Raw genomic sequence first — 18,092 nt, 5'->3', positions numbered from 1 at the left:
TTGTCAACGGTTCGTTTATATTTGTTGTGAGGTTCTGTGTTGTGGAGATTCTCAGGATGGACTGTAGGTTCTCACCAGTGAGACGACTCCTGTGTGCTGTTTTGTTAGTCTTCATCACTGAGAACAGCTTCTCACTAAGATTTGTTCTACCAAACATAAACAAGGTTCGAGCCTCATGTGGACGGAGCTGGGACATTTCTGCGGGAATGGAGTGAATAAACTGTGCGGGTCCTGCAGTGTCCTACTTTACCTTCAGTCATTACACTGCAGCTCAATCAGCTCCATCTGAATCTGCACAGGTGAAGTTTCCACAACGACGGTAAATGGGTTGAGAAGCAACTCAAACTTCTTTTCTTGTTCGTTAAAGTCACCAAAGCTCCGTGAAACTCAGTTTATCAGCAAAGTGCGTATTTGTGAACAGTGTTGTAACGATATGGTTCAACATTACTTGGCATCCTGAGGACCAGCTTCATAATAACTTGCAGCATCATAAACTAGATTTGATTAACGCGGAATGTGTTCGGCAGCTGAAGCGCTGCATTATGGGATCTGTAGTTTATTGTGTTACCAACGCTTCATATCGCCATTGATAATAATATAGAAATGATCTCGGGCCGGATATAGTTACACACCGGGCCGGATGTGGCCCGCGGGCCGTGAGTTTGACATATGCACTGGACTTTCTGAACTGGTTTGGTATTTGTCCTGTTTCTACTGAGAACACCCTGAACTCTGACTCCATTCTCTTCTTTCCAGCTCTACTTTCAGCTCCTCTCTCTCTCTGCTGACTATATTTCTGACACTGACATAAAACATGTTCTACTGACTCTTCCGTGTTTGATTTAGTCCTTTATGTCCAAACCTCAGTCTTGTTCTTGTTCTTTCTTCCACTAACTCTCCTTTTACCAACCTCTTTCTGTATTCTAGTGTCCACCTGTAATGGTTTCGTCCCAGTTGTGTTGTCGTTCACTCATAATCCTGGTTTTGATCACAGCTTCTGTCTCTGATTTGTTCAGTGGTTCCATCAAATCTCCCTGTTTGTCTCTTTGTCCAGAGCATCTGCTGATTCATTCCCTACTATTCCCCTGTGAGCTGGAATCAAATGAAAGCTGCCGATACACTAGATTGTTGAATCCTGAATAGTAATTCATATATTTCAGGTTTGTTCTACATTGTAGTGCTGTATCAATGCATCAGTTCTACTGTACAAACTGCTGAATGCTCAGTGGCTCGTCTCTTATTGGGATTTATTTATTGTGATTGTGATTCTGTAATGAATGAATATGGAAAAGCTCGTCTTCCTGTTTCTGGTCCTCACAACTGTTGAAAAATGGATATTTGTGAATAAAAATGAATAAAAGTATCTTCACCCCCTGTTGAATTATTTCCACTTCCACCACTGTGATTTACAATAAAACAAAAACACGATGTTAACAGATTTATTCAAGTCAGTTCAACAAGTGAACACAAACCACTAATGTCCTTTAATAGTTTGAGCTGTTTCATAGTTTTTGTGCAGTCGAACAAATGAAGCCTCAACAAGCTTTGACTTGACTGAACCAACCTGATGAAAAGCTTCATGTCGCCCTCACTAGTCTTTGGATCCATCCGTAGAATCACTGTGTAGTCATGACGACAGGATCAAGTCTTCTCTTCTATTATCCCTGATCCAAATGAGTCCAGAGTTTCCCTCCATGTTCAACACAGTTTGGCTCCTTATGACCACGTAGTGATGGGAGAAGAGAAACTTTCAGGAGCTTTGAACCAACTAAAGCAGCTGATTCAGAAAATGGTTCAATGTTTAGAAACATGTGAGTCACTACTTTGGCGCCATCTGCTGGAAAAGTGTTTTAAATGAGATCAAATGTGACTGAATGTTATTTCTATAACTATACTACCGACAATACCTACTTTATAGTTGTTGTTTTTATTCTACTAAAATGTCAAAGTCATCCCCAGAAGTTCAGCACATGGACAGAAATAACAAGGACATGTCCACAAATAGAAAATAATGGAGAGAAGATTTACAATTGTTCCATTTGATTTATTTCCACACAATCACAATTTCCTTCATCTAAGTCACACGAGAACTTGGCTCAACACAAATGTTTTCTATAGAAATAACATTCAGTCACATTTGATCTCATTTAAAACACATTTCTCCAGCAGATGTCGCCAAAGTCAAACCACCTGTTGTGACAATCAAACGTCTCTTACCTGTCAAGATCAAATCTCCAACTTTCCTCATTAGAACTCATCAGTTCTTCAATTCTATTGGTGGATCATGAGTTGAACTAATAAGTGAAACAGCAAATGGCAGTGATGAAGGAAAACATTATAGAACAGCTGGACGTGGATTCTGTGGTGTTCTTCTGACAGCTGTTTCTACTCTGCAGGACTCACACCTGGAAACACCAAGGCTACAGGGATCAAGGATGGAGGGAGCAGAGATGAAGGAGCTTGATGTGAATTGTTGTCTTTCCTGTTTACATCATGAGCACAATAAGTCTTCAGAGGGAATAAATACATTTGACCTTATTAGGATGAACAATCAATATTTAATTCATGAATTCATCACTGTGGTGCCTCCCTGATTTATCCAGTATCTGACCTGTAAATAGCAGCAGATAAATAAAAAAGTATCAGACTCAGAGTAGAAGTACTCTATTTAAGTGTAATCAGGAACATGTAGCTACTAATAAAAGTAAAAGTACACAATGCATTAAAATGTGACTTGAGATTTCACCACTGGGACAGAGAAACAGCTCAACTGTCCATTTGCAGCCCATGTTGTAGTCAGAGAGGGTTTTACATCAGTCGATATAAGAAGCAGAACAACCAATGAATGAGAAACGTTTCTTTTTTAATTTATTTCTAAAGATTCAGATGCCACAGTGATTAGATGAACTTACTAAACTGTCGGCTCATCATCATCATCGTTTGACATATTCTTTAGTCTGTGAATAAAATGCACATTTGTAATATTTCAACACCAATAAATATTTGTATCAACAATAACAAGGATCAACTGGAAAGATTTGCAGCCATGTAATAATTCAAACAGACCAAACAAGTCCCATTGAATAGGACTCACTTGATAGTTAACAGACAGATAAAGAACAGAGGAGGAGGTCGTTATCAAACTGTTCTCCCACAAATTGTTTGCTGGAAACTGGACTTGCTGCAGATCATGTTCTGTTCCAACACCATTTTTGCGCTTGTCTTCCAGATGTGGACGTTAGTGATGCTAATGATGAAATAGAAAAGGTTTCCTTCTTCATGGGACACAGGTTCTTGGCAGAGACCGTATATTCCAGATTTCATTTAGTTGGATATTAAAACCCTCCCTGTTCAGTTGGTCTCTCACCTGTCTGGAGCGGTAACAGTCCAGCAGCAGGTGCTGTCTCGTCCTCATCACAACCTGTCACCAGACATTTGTTAGTTTGGAAGAAACAGCTCCACTGGACCAGCGCTCTCAGAGGGAGTCTGTTCACTGGAATCAGCCACACTGGACCTTTTCAGGGTTTTCACACCTTATTTTATCACTTACATCTTTATTATTGGACCAGAATCTCAGATGGAGACATATTTATAGTCTAATATGCCTCAATTTACATTCTCTTTAATTAGTTTGTATGTAGTTTTAGTGAAGAACTGTTCCAGGTTCTATTAAGATACTGATCAATAGTATCTCCATATAACAGTTAGTAATGTGTTAAACTAGACCTAACAGACAAATCCTGACACCTACACACAGTTTATCCAGTTTACTTTATTGTTAAATGTTGAATTTTACCTTCTACTTTTTGTTGTTCAGTTTTTTACGTGGTTCCATCAAAAACTTCTTAAATAGTTTATTTATCATGAAAGCTCTTTACACAACTGTCATTTTATCTGGACTGTGAAAGTCGTGCAGCCTCTTCGTGCACAGTTGGTTATTAAATGTTCCTAAACCTGACATCTCATGTGGATTCTGTAGTGTGTGTTTATCACATTTGCATCACATGTGAAAGGTCTTCAGTTCAAAACCAGGTGGAAACAGTTTTTATTTTTCACCCAAGATCACGTCTAGAGCCATAAATTGAATAAATAAATACCATTTACTATTTTTAATCATGACTGACTGAGGAGGTGCTGACCAATATCCAACTTGAGTGAACAGATTGAACTTGATTTCAGACCGTAGTTCACACAATGTGGGACCAGGGGACAACTGGCAAATGAATGAATGATGAAATAAATACATAAATAAGAACAAGCTGTAATATGGGCCGATACAGATACAGAGGGTAAAATAAGTATTAAGCACTTTGTCATTCTTTTCATTAAATATAAAACTAAAAGTGCTTTTCACATGAAATCTTCACCAGATGTTGGTAAAAACTCAAACACACAGTCAAGGACACTCTCAACTGGTTTCAGAGAGAAAGAAAGTAAAGCTGCTGGAGTGGCCCAGCCCAGACAATCACCTGATTAGAGTCCAACTGAAATGTATGGAAAGAACTAAAGATCAGAGTTTAGAGAAGATTTGAAGACTGTTTGTGTGAATGAAACCAAATCACACCGAGCAACGCACTCGACTAGTTTCTCCATACAGGAGGAGTCTTGAGGCTGAAATTACATCAAAGGTTTTTGTACAAAGTGTTAAATAAATTCCACTAAGTGTGTTCAATACTTTCACTGTCAATTCACATTATTGTACAGAACTTCATCTGTGGACATATATGGTTTGATGTCTTACATGTGTGGATTACATGGGTTGTTACCAGCATCTGGTGAAAATCTCCTGTAAAAAGCACTTTTATTAATATATTTACTGAGAAAAATGGAGACGTGTTCAATACTTATTTCACTGCTGTACAAATAACTAAATACTTGAAAAATGTGAAAACTGGATCAACGTTGACATTTTATTGTCTGTTATGGCTTCTTACTGGATTCATTATTAACAGTTCTCCCCTTATTCAAACAGCACTGTCAGAACAGCAGGAATCAGAGGTGAGATATATTTTTATCACAAGACGTCACTGGAACAGATTTAACTTTCTTTGTTTCATATAATGTGATTGATGACTAAATAACAGGTCGGTATAGTCATGAAAACATCCAGTGACTTATTAGTAACACTGATATGTGTGAACTGCAACAGAATCACTGTAGGCAAATAAACCACTAATTAATCAGTTCCATTTCTGGACTTAGTCTGATCCATCCAGCACCTGGAGAATTTCTTTGGAGATCACCATTCAAAGAATAATTCCATTAAAATCAGTTTCTAAAAATAGTAGAGAAATAGTAAGTTTTACTAATTGTTTTTTTGGGGGTGCTGTTAAATGAAAACTGACTATTAGGGGTTGAGGTCATGTGTGACTTAATATCAGAGTTTGAAGAACATCCCCAGTTGATGGAGACTTGATTCATCCCAGCGGGAAATGTGAGGGATGCTGGCACCGACAGATGACAGTACAGAATCAAACCCAAACCATCTGAACACATCACCATCATGCTGCACTTGTTCCGTCCCTTCTTCATCACAGCCTCGTTGTGTTTGTCCATCACCAAGTGTGCTACAATAGTCTGAGACAATCCAACCTTTCACGGGATCCGGCATTTTGGTTCCTCCTCTGGAGCTGCTTCAACGGATCAAGTCCGACTCGCTGTGAGTGTATGTAGATGAGCATCATGCAAATTCAACAAACATCACAGTTCAATGAGAAGTGAAGGACAAGAACAAGTTTCTGACAAAGTTTCCTCCCTCCAACTCCACCATTGATTCATTCCATCAGATTGATTAGTGTTTGAAATGTAACTTACAGGAGGAGACGGTTCTAACTGGAGAAATAAGAACCAGAAGAAACCGACTGAGGAGCAGCGCTGTGGAAAAGTGACTTGAAATCCAAAGGAAGAAATCTTCCAGGAGCACAGTCACTTCACAACCCTCTCCCCACCGTGTTTCCGTTTCCCCTTGTGACCCCGACATTGTCTCTGTCTAAAGACAGACTCGTTGTTGTCCAACTCCCAAACATGATTTGTTCATTTTCTCAGCTTCACACTCCAAAGCCATGCTGTGGTTAGAGTCACTGCCTGTTTCTCGCTGATCGTCCACTTGATGGCGCAGTGGAGCAAATGAAGCTTCATCCACACTTTAGAACAATTCACCTGAACAGCACCAACAACAAGCAACAACAATATGAAGAATCATCTAAACAACGACAACAGGAAGAACAACAAGAAGATTTATCATCAGAACAAGAAGAACATTTTTGTAAGAAAAGGTTTGTTAAGCTCTGCTCTTAAGAATTTCCCATAAGATCCATAAATTCTCCCACGTCACTCTTCCTTTGACTTCATGGTTGTTTCTTGTCTATGATTTCATCCTCCACTGTTTCCCTCTTCTGCTCATTTTCCACTGATCTTCTCTGGTTGGATCAAAGTCTCAGATGAAGCTATGATTCAGACAGTGGATTTTGCTGCTGATCTTTGGACGTGATAGAGGACAGGAAGCAGGAGATGTTCTTCCTCTGTTTTTCAACTGATGTTCTGTTCATTATTACATGACTTTAATTTCAAACACAATCAAAAGTTTAACAGACTCAGACATTTGTCTCACACATGTTTAATGTCCTTCTTCCTGAATATGAAACAATCTCTTGATACAATGTTGAATGTTCAAAACTGAAGTTTTGTTAAAGTATTAAAAAAATGGTATTTATATAATGACTTTTTAAGACGGACTCTGTACTTCAAACGAAGAGATAATAAAAACACAGTTCACACCAGAGTCTGTGAGCTGCAGATTATAATGATCAAACCTCTTCTCAGTCTGGTTGGGGACAGTTTGGGAATTTTTCCTTTTTTCAACACCTGATATTTCCTGTCTTTATTGAAGACTACTATTAAACACTCAGAGCGATGGTGGAAAAAGTAAGAAATTTAAAAGATTCATGTTTAACACTCATAAAAGCGTCATTCCTCGATGTGCACCCTTACTAGATTTTGTGGGTGCTAAGAAGTTTGCATGTGATATATTCCTCACAAACCTTTAGTAAATCTGAGAGTTTTCTCTTGTTTAGTGGAGGATTCACCAGAGCAGAGCCAGCCCTCCTGATCAGTTGGTTCAGTCTGTTAGTGTCTGAGACCCTCATAGTGGGGGTGGGGTTAGTAGCAGTTGACTGCCAATCACAGGATTGGTGGTTCAATTCTCCGCTGCCACATCACATGCCAAAGTGTCCTTGAACAAGATACTAAGCCCCTAGTTGCCCCCGGTGAGTCAGGTCAGCTGCATAGGCAGCTCTGGCTGTGTGTGTAAAGCACTTTGAGTAACCAGTTAGTTAGAAAAGTGCAGAACATTTACCATATTGCTGCCCCAGCAGACAACAGCACAGAACAAGAGTTTGCCATAGTTGTCAATCAGTATCAAATACAGTCAGTTGGGTTTCTGAAACAGGACATAATGTTTTGTAGTAGGCTCATACAGTATATTGGAGGCTAAGCCTACACTTATTTACCAAGTAGCAAGATTCCCTTTATAGTATGTTCTACCAGATCTGAAGACAGCGTCTCCAGGAGACAAACAGGAATTAGGTTTAAACTCAAATACATAAAGAGGTTAGAAGACAGAAATAATAATAACATTTTTTTTAATTAATTGGGATTTCTGCACAGACACAACATAATATATTCTACTTTTAGGAGAACTCTGAGTTTATCCATGAGTCCAAGTGAATATTTGTGTCATGTATGAGTTCAAAGTAATCTAAATACTAGAATATACTGCAAGAGTCCCCCATTGCAGTGGCAAAATGCGAGGAAGATGCTGGAAGAGATGGAGGCTGCAGGATCATACGACCCAGTAAAAGCCCCCTGTGCATCATCAGTAGTGATTGGGCCCAAGAAGGAAGGGTCTCTAAGGCCATGCATAGATTACAGGAAGCTCAACACCTGCAGCATGAGAGATGATTTACCCCTCCCAAGAATAGAGGAAGCACTAGAGGCTTTGGGACAAGCCAAGTAGTTTTCCACTTTTGACCTTACATTAAGTTGATATGTGTGGACTTCGGAAAGGTCAAAGAGCAGCAAAAAAAAAAAAGTACTCATTGTTCCTGACCACTTGTCTTGTTTGGGCACTAACCTACCCCATGAAAAACCAAAAGACCAATGAAGTGGCTTTAGTTTTCCTGCAAAACTACATATGGACCAAGGACACAACTTTGACAGTGCAGTTGTCAGAGAGCCAGCAGGTGTACTGAGATTACACTTTTAAATATGTTGAGATGATGGTATGAGTATGTGGATGCCATGACACATGCATCAACTGGCTCCACACAACACTATCTAATGGTTGTCAGACACCCCAGGCAGGTCAGCATAAACACATAGGTTTGGAAGGTGAAGATGTGGGGGAAATGCAGGTAAGAGGGGTGGAAAGGGTTTCTGCCAATGCAGATGTACCCCTGTCAGGTCTGAGGAGAAATTCAGCGGGGAATCGTCACCCTAAAAAGGCTGTCTTTGGAGGGCCGAGCGGTGCAACAAGAAAGTGAAGAGCAGAGGATATAAAGAAGGTGGAAGTTGTAATAGAAGATCAAAGCAAGACAAGCTGCGCAACTCATGTGATACAATATAGTGCAGTATAGATCAACTCGACATTATCACTCTACAAGCTCGATACAGTTTACTATGGACTTTACTATCTTGTGTCAGTAGTGCTGATGTGAGCCTGATGGCTGGAGAGCCATAAATTCAAGATGAGGTGAATATGGAACAGTAATTTCAGTTGTTGATGATTGTCCCTTACCAGACACCATGGAACAAGAGCCTGTTGCATTCTGGGTTCCAGGTTTTTTTGTTTTTCTTTGCTTCTTACCCCAAGGTAAGCTTTTTGTGGGAGCACCCAAGTTTTTCATATGAACGTGTTAATTCCTATTGATGCTTAAGATGTTAGGTTACATTGCGGCACACAAGGTGCGTGTTTAAGGTCGCTATAGCAATCTGGAACCCCAGCACCTTGTGTATTTGCGCCACACGATTTCCTCACTACATCAACATAACAATAACCAGTACGACACAGATAGTCAGGGGTGTGTGCAGAAGGTACAAGCTTCACACTTCATGCAGAATGTGGGGGTTACATTTACAAGGAATCGTTTAGAACATTTAGAACTGGTTCAAGAAGAAACTGATTGAATCCATGAATCTGAAAACGTGTGTGTGAGTGAAAGAGACAGACATGTACAGACTGAACTATCTGTTCAACAGAGACAACGTTTCTCTGACAGGACGACACTCTCAGTACTACACTGAACACAGAGACACTGAGGAACCAGGGAACCTGACTCCAAACCCAGGATAAAGAGGTTCAGTGAATGTGGTGTTGTAGGTGTGGAGGTGGATCAGTTTGTCAGAGGAGACTCTGTAGAAGGACAGAGTCCCAGCAGGACAGTCCACATACACTGATACTCTTTTGGAGTCAGAGGATGAGAAGGATGTTCTTCTGTTATTGTGGAGTACATAGTAATCATCATCAGAGCAACTCAGACTCCAGGACTGATCGTTCATTCCAAACCAACTGTCTTTCCCGTCTCCTCTCCTTCCGATTCCTCTGTAACTCACTGATATATAAGCCACTCCGCTCCACTCGACCTCCCAGTAACAGCGACCAGTCAGACCATTACTACACAGCAGCTGAAGACACTGGTCAAATCTGTCTGGATGATCAGGATATGACTGATCCTCCCCCACATATGTCACCTTCCTGTTGTTGTCAGACAGTCGTAGTTTTCTGTTCACTGTGTTTGTGTCGATGGTGAGTTGACAGAAATCTGATGGAGAGAACAAGACACAATCCAGCTGCAGTTATTAATCTATCATCAGTTTGATGAGGACTCATGACATCAGGGATTTGAATGAGTGATGTGACAGTTTGAAGATGGTTGAATGTTGCTGCTTTGTTTTCATCAATCTCATTAAAAACACACTTACACTTCCTCAGACCTGGTCTCAACCATCGGACTCCACCAGGCTCCACCCTGAAAGGAGGAGGGGGGTCAGAGCAGCACAGTCTCTTTCAGCATGCACACATGGACATTACATGGCTCTCATACACACAGTGTGTTCTGGTTCTGTTCTAATGGAGGCTTGTATGTAGGGATGGACATTCAGCAAACAACTAAGGAATTGGAGTCCTTATCTTGGAATTCTACAGAGCAGGGAGGTGACATGGAGGAAAGATTTAAATTCTCTAGTTCACAGCAGTTTTGGTGTCAGACACCTGCTTTCAGTCTCACTCTGTCACCAGACAAACTAATGTGACACCACAGGAAGCAGGAAACTGGAGAGCAAAGTCCAAGAGGCTCAACTCCACATACATGGACTCTGTGTGTGTGTTTTCCTCTCTCTAATGTCTATGGACTGATCTCAGCTGAGCTTCAGACGTTGTCCTGTGTTCAGAGGAAGTCTAGTTCACCTACAGCTACTGGATATTGATCATTACACACAGACTTTGTGGCTTCATCTGATTTGGTGTCAGATTTGTTGGAGCAGCCAGAGACAGAAAGTGAAAACAGGAGTTTGAGGAGAAAAACATTCAATCACAAACTAATTCTTCAACTGGGAACAACAGTTTTTCCTCTTTGACAGATTGTAATGATGAAATGAACATGTTCTAGTTCTGATTTACTGTCTCCTATATATGACACAAGATCTCATCATGACATGATCAGAATCTCAGGAAGGTGAAGATGCTTCAATCATCACTATTTGAGGAGACAGAGACATGATGCTGTGACCTGATTCAATCCTCTGATATTCATTCATTGTCATTATGTGGATAAAAACTCTACCTATAAGGTGGATAAGGCTGCCTGTGTTGGGCTTTTTCTGTTGGCTTTTAGAGCCCAGTCACTTCTTTTGGGCTTGTTCTCATAGACCTGGTTGCTGGTTTCTCTCCTCAGATTTGTCAACACTGGTAGTGGCAGTAAAGCTGAATTTCCTGCTCAGTTCACAGAATCTAATGTAACACCTGATTTCATCATGAGGAGTTTTTTTCACAAAGTCAGAATGAGACATTGAAGTCAGAATTACAGGAGCTCCCCTCTTTTCTTTGCTAAATGTAAAGTGCTTCAGTGAAGATTTGTCATCAGCTGACAGGAAATGTTTTTCAGCACAAAATTACTTTCTGCTGCAGTGTTCATCAACATGACTCCACAGTGAGACATATTTTTCATCCTTTCATGGCAAAGAGGTGCTTTGTTTTATTAATTCTAACAAATGGAGGCACCATCTGGAGGAGCAACAAGGTAACAAAGAGGAATACTGGCCTTTTTTCTGAAACAACTTCTGCATCATCAGTTTATATAGATTTTAACTGAATCAATTATTAACATTGATTAATAATTAATCAATAAGATCCCTACTTCCTCCTCCATCAGACTCTGTCTTTGGCTGCAGCAGGCCTCTCCATACCTGAGAGTGTCCAGTCTCCAGTGTGGATCCTCCAGTCCAGCAGACAGCAGCTTCACTCCTAAGTCTCCTGGATGATTGTAACTCAGATCCAGCTCTCTCAGATGGGAGGGGTTGGAGCTCAGAGCTGAGGCCAGAGAAGCACAGCCTTCCTCTGTGATCATACAGCCTGACAGTCTGTAGAACAGATGAGATTTGGTGGTGGGTTTTTTTGTACAGATAAAACATCCCATCCCCCTATTTGAATTTGAAGCAAAGTTAGTCACATACAGAATCATGGTAGAAAAAGTAAGTGAAGCTCTAACAACATAAACTAGAGTCAGGTTGCAAAACTGGAGTCCAAAAAATGACAAAGAATTGAGGTGTGGTTCAAAGCTACATGTCTGTTTAAAAAAACATGAATGATCATGAATGTTTCATTGAAAATAGTGTGAAATATTAAAAACTTTGTATTTTAATTTTTTTATAGTTGTGACGGTCAGGTAACATATATTGACTAACTTAAGTGACGTAACTTTTCTTCTGTCACTCATTGAAACTCCAAACAAAATCCAGACATAAAAAATAAAAATAGCATATATATATATATATATATATATATATATCTTATTTGACTTTTCCCATCAGGGGACGCCACTGCGAATCATCCCTTTCCACCTCACTCTATCGTGGGCATCGTCTACCCTCACACCAGCCAAACTCATGTCCTCTGTTATCACATAAATAAATATATATTTAAGTTTTTAAAACACAAACTTGACCTGACCTGAGTATTTCCAGTTTACAGTGTGGATTCTCCAGTCCAGCAGACAGAAACTTCACTCCTGAATCCTGCAGGCCGTTGTTACTCAGGATAATTTCTCTCAAACTAGAGGACTGGGAGCTGAGAACTGAAGACAGAGCTTCACAGCTTCTTTGTGATAGGTTACAGCAACTCAGTCTAAAAAAAGAGATGTATCTATGTTAAACGATAATCACCTTTAAGACTCAATGAATTTAAAACACACAGGAAAAATACAGCTATTTTATTTGTTGTAAAATACAGATGAGAAAGTTCTGTAACAACTTCTGTCTCCATATTGTGAAATTAGTAAATTTTATCTGTTTTGGCCTCTCTCATGTCAGTTAGAATTACAGACTTGTTTATTATTTCCAGTTAATTAAAACCGAATCTTGACTTGACCTGATTGTTTCCAGTTTACAGTGTGGATTTTCCAGTCCAGCAGACAGAAGCTTCAGTCCTGAATCCTGCAGGTCGTTGTTATTCAGGTCCAGTTCTCTCAGACTAGAGGACTGAGAGCTGAGAACTGAGGACAGAGCTTCACAGCTTCTCTTTAAGAGGTTACAGTCACTCAGTCTGAAAAACAGTGATGCATAAGATGACAACATTTGTGTCAAACTGTAATCACCTTTGATGTTGACCCTAAACTAAAAAGATACAACACAATAATAGGAAAAGAAAGTACAGTTTTTTATATATTGTAAAAATACTGATAAGAAACTTCTGCAACTTAAAACTCGTGATATCAGGAAGTTTAATATGCCTTGGTCTCTCTCATGTCAGTTAGAATACAGACTTGTTAAATATCCCCATTTATTTAAAAAAGAAACTTGACCTGACCTGAGAGTTTCCAGTTTACAGTGTGGATTCTCCAGTCCAGCAGACAGAAGCTTTAATCCTGAATCCTGCAGGTTGTTGTTACTCAGGTCCAGTTCTCTCAGACTAGAGGACTGGGAGCTGAGAACTGAAGACAGAGCTTCACAGCTTCTCCCTGAGAGGTTACAGCCACTCAGTCTGAAAAACAGTGATGTATAACATGACAACATTTGTGTTAAAATAAAATTAAATATTATGTAATACAAGAAAACAAGTAATAAGTTCTGTTTTGTTGTTAAAATACAATAGCTGTGGATTTAATGATGAATAAATTCCACTATCTTTACACTTACACAACTTTCTTGGAGACTTTGACGACTCCCAGCACAAACAGAAGATCCTCCTCTGAAAAGTATGTAAGTAAGTATGTAATGAAAAGAGTATTTGAATGGAACACATACATCCAGATCTTTTCCTGATGACACCAACATAAAGAGCAGAGCTGACCACTGAGAAGGAGACAATTTAAATGTGGGAAGACTTCCTGAATCCAGGTACTGTTGGTTCTCCTCCACTAGAGAACGATCATTCAGTTCATTCAGACAGTGGAACAGGTTGATGCTTTTCTCTGCTGAGGGAGTCTCTTTGATCTTCTTCTTGATGTACTGGACTGTTTCCTGATTGGTCTGTGATCTACTTCCTTTCTCTGTCTGCAGACCTCGTAGGAGAGTCTGATTGGTCTGCAATGAAAGACCAAGGAGAAAACGAAGAAACAAGTCCAGGTGTCCATTTAGACTTTGTTCGGCCTTGTCCACAGCACTCTGGTGGAGAACCTTTAGTTCACATCTTAACTGTTTGGAACTCATAGAAGTTGGCTGTTCTTCAGACAGCAGATTGACTCCAGAGTTGACAAAGGTCAGATGGACATGAAGAGCAGCCAGAAACTCCTGAACACTCAGATGGACGAAGCAGAACACCTTGTCCTGGTACAGTTCTCTCTCCTCTTTAAAGATCTGTGTGAACACTCCTGAGTAGACTGAGGCTGCTCTGATATCGATGCCACACTCTGTCAGGTCAGATTCATAGAAGATCAGGTTTCCTTTCTGCAGCTGCTCAAAAGCCAGTTTTCCCAGAGACTCAATCATCTTCCTGCTCTCTGGACTCCAGTGTGGATCTGTCTCAGCTCCTCCATCATACTTGATGTTCTTCCGTTTGGACTGAATCACCAGGAAGTGGATGTACATCTCAGTCAGGGTCTTGGGCAGCTCTCCTCCCTCTCTGGTTTTCAACACATCCTCCAGAACTGTAGCAGTGATCCAGCAGAAGACTGGGATGTGACACATGATGTGGAGGCTTCGTGATGTCTTGATGTGGGAGATGATTCTTCTGGCCTGCTCCTCATCTCTGAACTTCTTCGTAAAGTACTGCTCCTTCTGTGGGTCAGTGAACCCTCTGACCTCTGTCACCATGTCAACACACTCAGGAGGGATCTGATTGGCTGCTGCAGGTCGTGTGGTTATCCAGAGACGAGCAGAGGGAAGCAGGTTCCCCCTGATCAGGTTTGTCAGCAGCACATCCACTGAGGTGGACTCTGTCACATCAGTCAGGATCTGATTGTTGTGGAAGTCCAGAGGAAGTCGACACTCATCCAGACCGTCCAAGACGAACACAACCTGGAACTTTTCAAACCTGCATATTCCTGCTTCTTTGGTTTCAGTAAAGAAGTGATGAACAAGTTCCACCAAGCTGAACTTTCTCTCTTTCAGCACATTTAGCTCTCTGAAAGTCAATGGAAATGAGAACTGTATGTCCTGGTTGGCTTTGTCTTCAGCCCAGTCCAGAGTAAACTTCTGTGTTAAGACTGTTTTCCCAATGCCAGCCACTCCCTTTGTCATCACTGTTCTGATTGGTTCCTGTCTTCCAGGTGAGGCTTTAAAGATGTCTTCATGTCTGATTCTTCTTTCTGGTCTGTGTGGTTTCCTGGATGCTGTTTCAATCTGTCTGACCTCATGTTCATCATTGACCTCTCCAGTCCCTCCCTCTGTGATGTACAGCTCTGTGTAGATCTGTTTCAGAAGGGTTGGGTTTCCTGCTTTAGCAATCCCCTCAAACACACACTGGAACTTCTTCTTCAGATTAGATTTAAGTTCACGCTGACAAACTGCAGCAGGAGTTCCTGAATGAAACCACAAAAACATGATCAATATAATTTCTAATGAAAACACAGTTTTACAGTTTCATGACCCTAAATGATTCACATTTCAACATATTAACACTCCACATCTTCAGCTCTCAGTAAACGTCTCATTTGTCCATGATGTTAAATGTTTAGAGAAATCCTCTTACTGCTCTGCAGACAGTCAGCCAGCTCCTCCTGCTTCATTCTCCTCAGGAAGTTCAGTGTGATCTTCACAAATGCCTCTCTGCTGCTCCTCCTCTGATCTTCATCCTCACCATCCAACACCTCCTCATCCTCCCTCTGACTCTCTAAGCATTGTGGGTAATCTGGACTCAGAACCTTTTGGATCTTCTTTAGCTCGTTCTTCACAAAAGTGACAATGTTCTCCTCCAGCAGCTGGAACAGAAACTATATGAATGACACAATCCAACTCAAATCATGGAGCCAAACATCAGATCCATGTTGGACAGACTGACAATCCACTGGTCTAAAAAGTGCAGCATGGAGATTATTGGGAACACAACAGATGGAAAATTAGAAGTTGGACATGTACAGACCAGAAATATGAAGTCCAGCTGTGTTGGATGCTGCTGGGCAGACTGACCACTGGGAACCTCTGAGCTCTCCTGGTCCACTCTGTGGAGGAATCATCAAGAATGAGCTCACAGTTTGTCAGTCCACACAGAGACACACACAAGGTAAAGGTCCATGAAGACAGATTTGATGTGAACAGTGAATCAGAGACTCCCTGTAGTGGTGAAGCTTTACTGTCACCAGTCACTTTGGTTTAGTCTCAGCAGCTCTGAACAACAGATATCTCTGCCTCCCTCACTGAACAATGCTCAAGTGTTGGAACAAGGCATCTAGAGACAGAGTCTGCTTGGATCACACTGGTTGTACTGGGCAGCTCCCAGTCTGAATATGTTGACCTGTGTGAGTATGAGGCAGAGTGCTGCTGCTCACACAATTCACTTTGACTAATTCACATGTGAACAACTTCATTCATTCATTCATTAGTTGGTGGATCCTAAATGAATCTTCAAACGTCAGCTCTGGTACTGACATTGGGGACAAACAGTCCTCTACACTGACTTCAACAATATTAAAACTAAAGTCTTCCAACAGGAAGTGAAGAAGTCAAGATTCTTTAAGACATTTGTACCAAAATCTTCATTTGGAGAACTTCAATCACAAAGATTTGATCAGAGTTCAACATTTGTGGTGTTCAGCTGCTTCCTTTGACGTCTGCCTGCAGGTCAGCACTTCATTAGAAGAGGAGCAGCCCCCTGAGACCCTCTACAGGATCAGTGGTTTAGCTACTGGCTGGATGGAGAATTGATCCATGATCAGAGTGTTTGCTGGAAGAATAGTGAAGAAAGCTTCTCCTTCATATCAACAGTTCAAACAGAAATCAACTCACATCAGAAATATCCAGAAATCAAAAGAACACAACAATTTATCATCAGAGAAAGTTTACATCATATTGTTCAGACTGATTTTAAACTCACAACAACTTACTCTGTGTCTGATGAAGGTTGATGTTTAAAATCAATAAAACCGTCTTTTGACTGGTCACTCTTGAAGGACACACAGCTGGGTTCTGGTCCTGGTCCAGGAGATTCTGGTCTTTGATCGGACCTGATAGAAAAACAACTTTGGTGATGCTCACATATTCAGTCAAAGTTTTCTTCATAAATAATAAAATAGAATCAGAAGAATAGTAAAAATGTCCTGATGAAATATTCAATTCTAGATGAGACTTGGAGACAGAATCAGTCCGATGGTCTCAGTCATCTCACCTCTGAGCTTTGGTCTGGCTCTCATGGTCCCCACACAGAGGTATTTTAGAGGGAGGGACTCCCTCCTCTCTGTCTTCACACTGATCCATGCTGCTGAATCCACATCCACATCAGCTCACACACACTTTCTACCTTCATGTGGAGAGGAAACACAAATCATTGATGTGCAGTGAAAACTGAAATCCTCCTTTCCATCATTTCTCCTGGACAAAGATCAGCTGCTCCTCCACTGATTGGCTCTTCTTTCCTCTTTCATATCAGTGTCACTTGAATGCAGTCAGACAGCAGTGGGAGGCAGAGGAAGCTGCCATCAGCTGCTCTACTTCTACTATCAGTCTACTAGATGGAGGCATGAAGCTGCAGCCCAGCACACACAGGATGATGGACCAACATTTACACTAACTGACTCACAGAAGGACTGAGATCCACTGATTTAACTTGACTGACAGGAAGATTTCAGTAACTTCACCACTAAACAACATTTAGAGAAAAATATTATTATCATCAACACCAGTAACCGTTTCAACTTTAGTTAAGCATGATTAAAACACTTTTATCACAGAAATTGACTCCTTCTCAGTGAAAACAAATCACAGCAATTACAACAAACTTTCTACAGCAACAAAGACTCAAGTTCATAAAATGCAGGACAGGTAGGAAGGAGGAAGCAGATTTTCACAATAAGAGACAGACTGCTGTGTCCATGTTCCCTTACTGTCAGAAAGATGGACTTTCATTCTTGTTGTATGAGCTGAAAAACGTCCACATATTTATATATTTATTTAGACAGAGGAACAAAAAATGTGATAATAATATAGGTCAAGGTTCTTAAGAGGTTTAGTTTGACTTACAGGACTTCCTGGTCCAATAAGTCATCTTGTTTACACAAACTGAACCTGAGACTAAACCAGGATCATATCAAATCATCAACAACGTTATCAACTAACCTGTTAATCCAGGTATGAAGAACAGGACCCAGGTCTACAAGTATCAACATGATATTTTATATCAGTTCATCAGTTTCTGTTTAACTGGGTCAGATTTAGACTGTTGATACTGA

General features: G+C 40.6%; 1 pseudogene; it reads right to left on the bottom strand.

Annotated features, from left to right (window-relative positions):
- Positions 1 to 15,623, bottom strand: part of LOC113168707 — a 30,797-nt pseudogene extending 15,174 nt beyond the window's left edge.
- Between the last annotated feature and the right edge of the window lie 2,469 nt (positions 15,624 to 18,092).

This window comes from Anabas testudineus, chromosome 18 (genome assembly GCF_900324465.2).
Source record: "Anabas testudineus chromosome 18, fAnaTes1.2, whole genome shotgun sequence".
NCBI lineage: Eukaryota > Metazoa > Chordata > Actinopteri > Anabantiformes > Anabantidae > Anabas > Anabas testudineus.
This window is presented reverse-complemented; position numbering and strand designations above follow the sequence as displayed.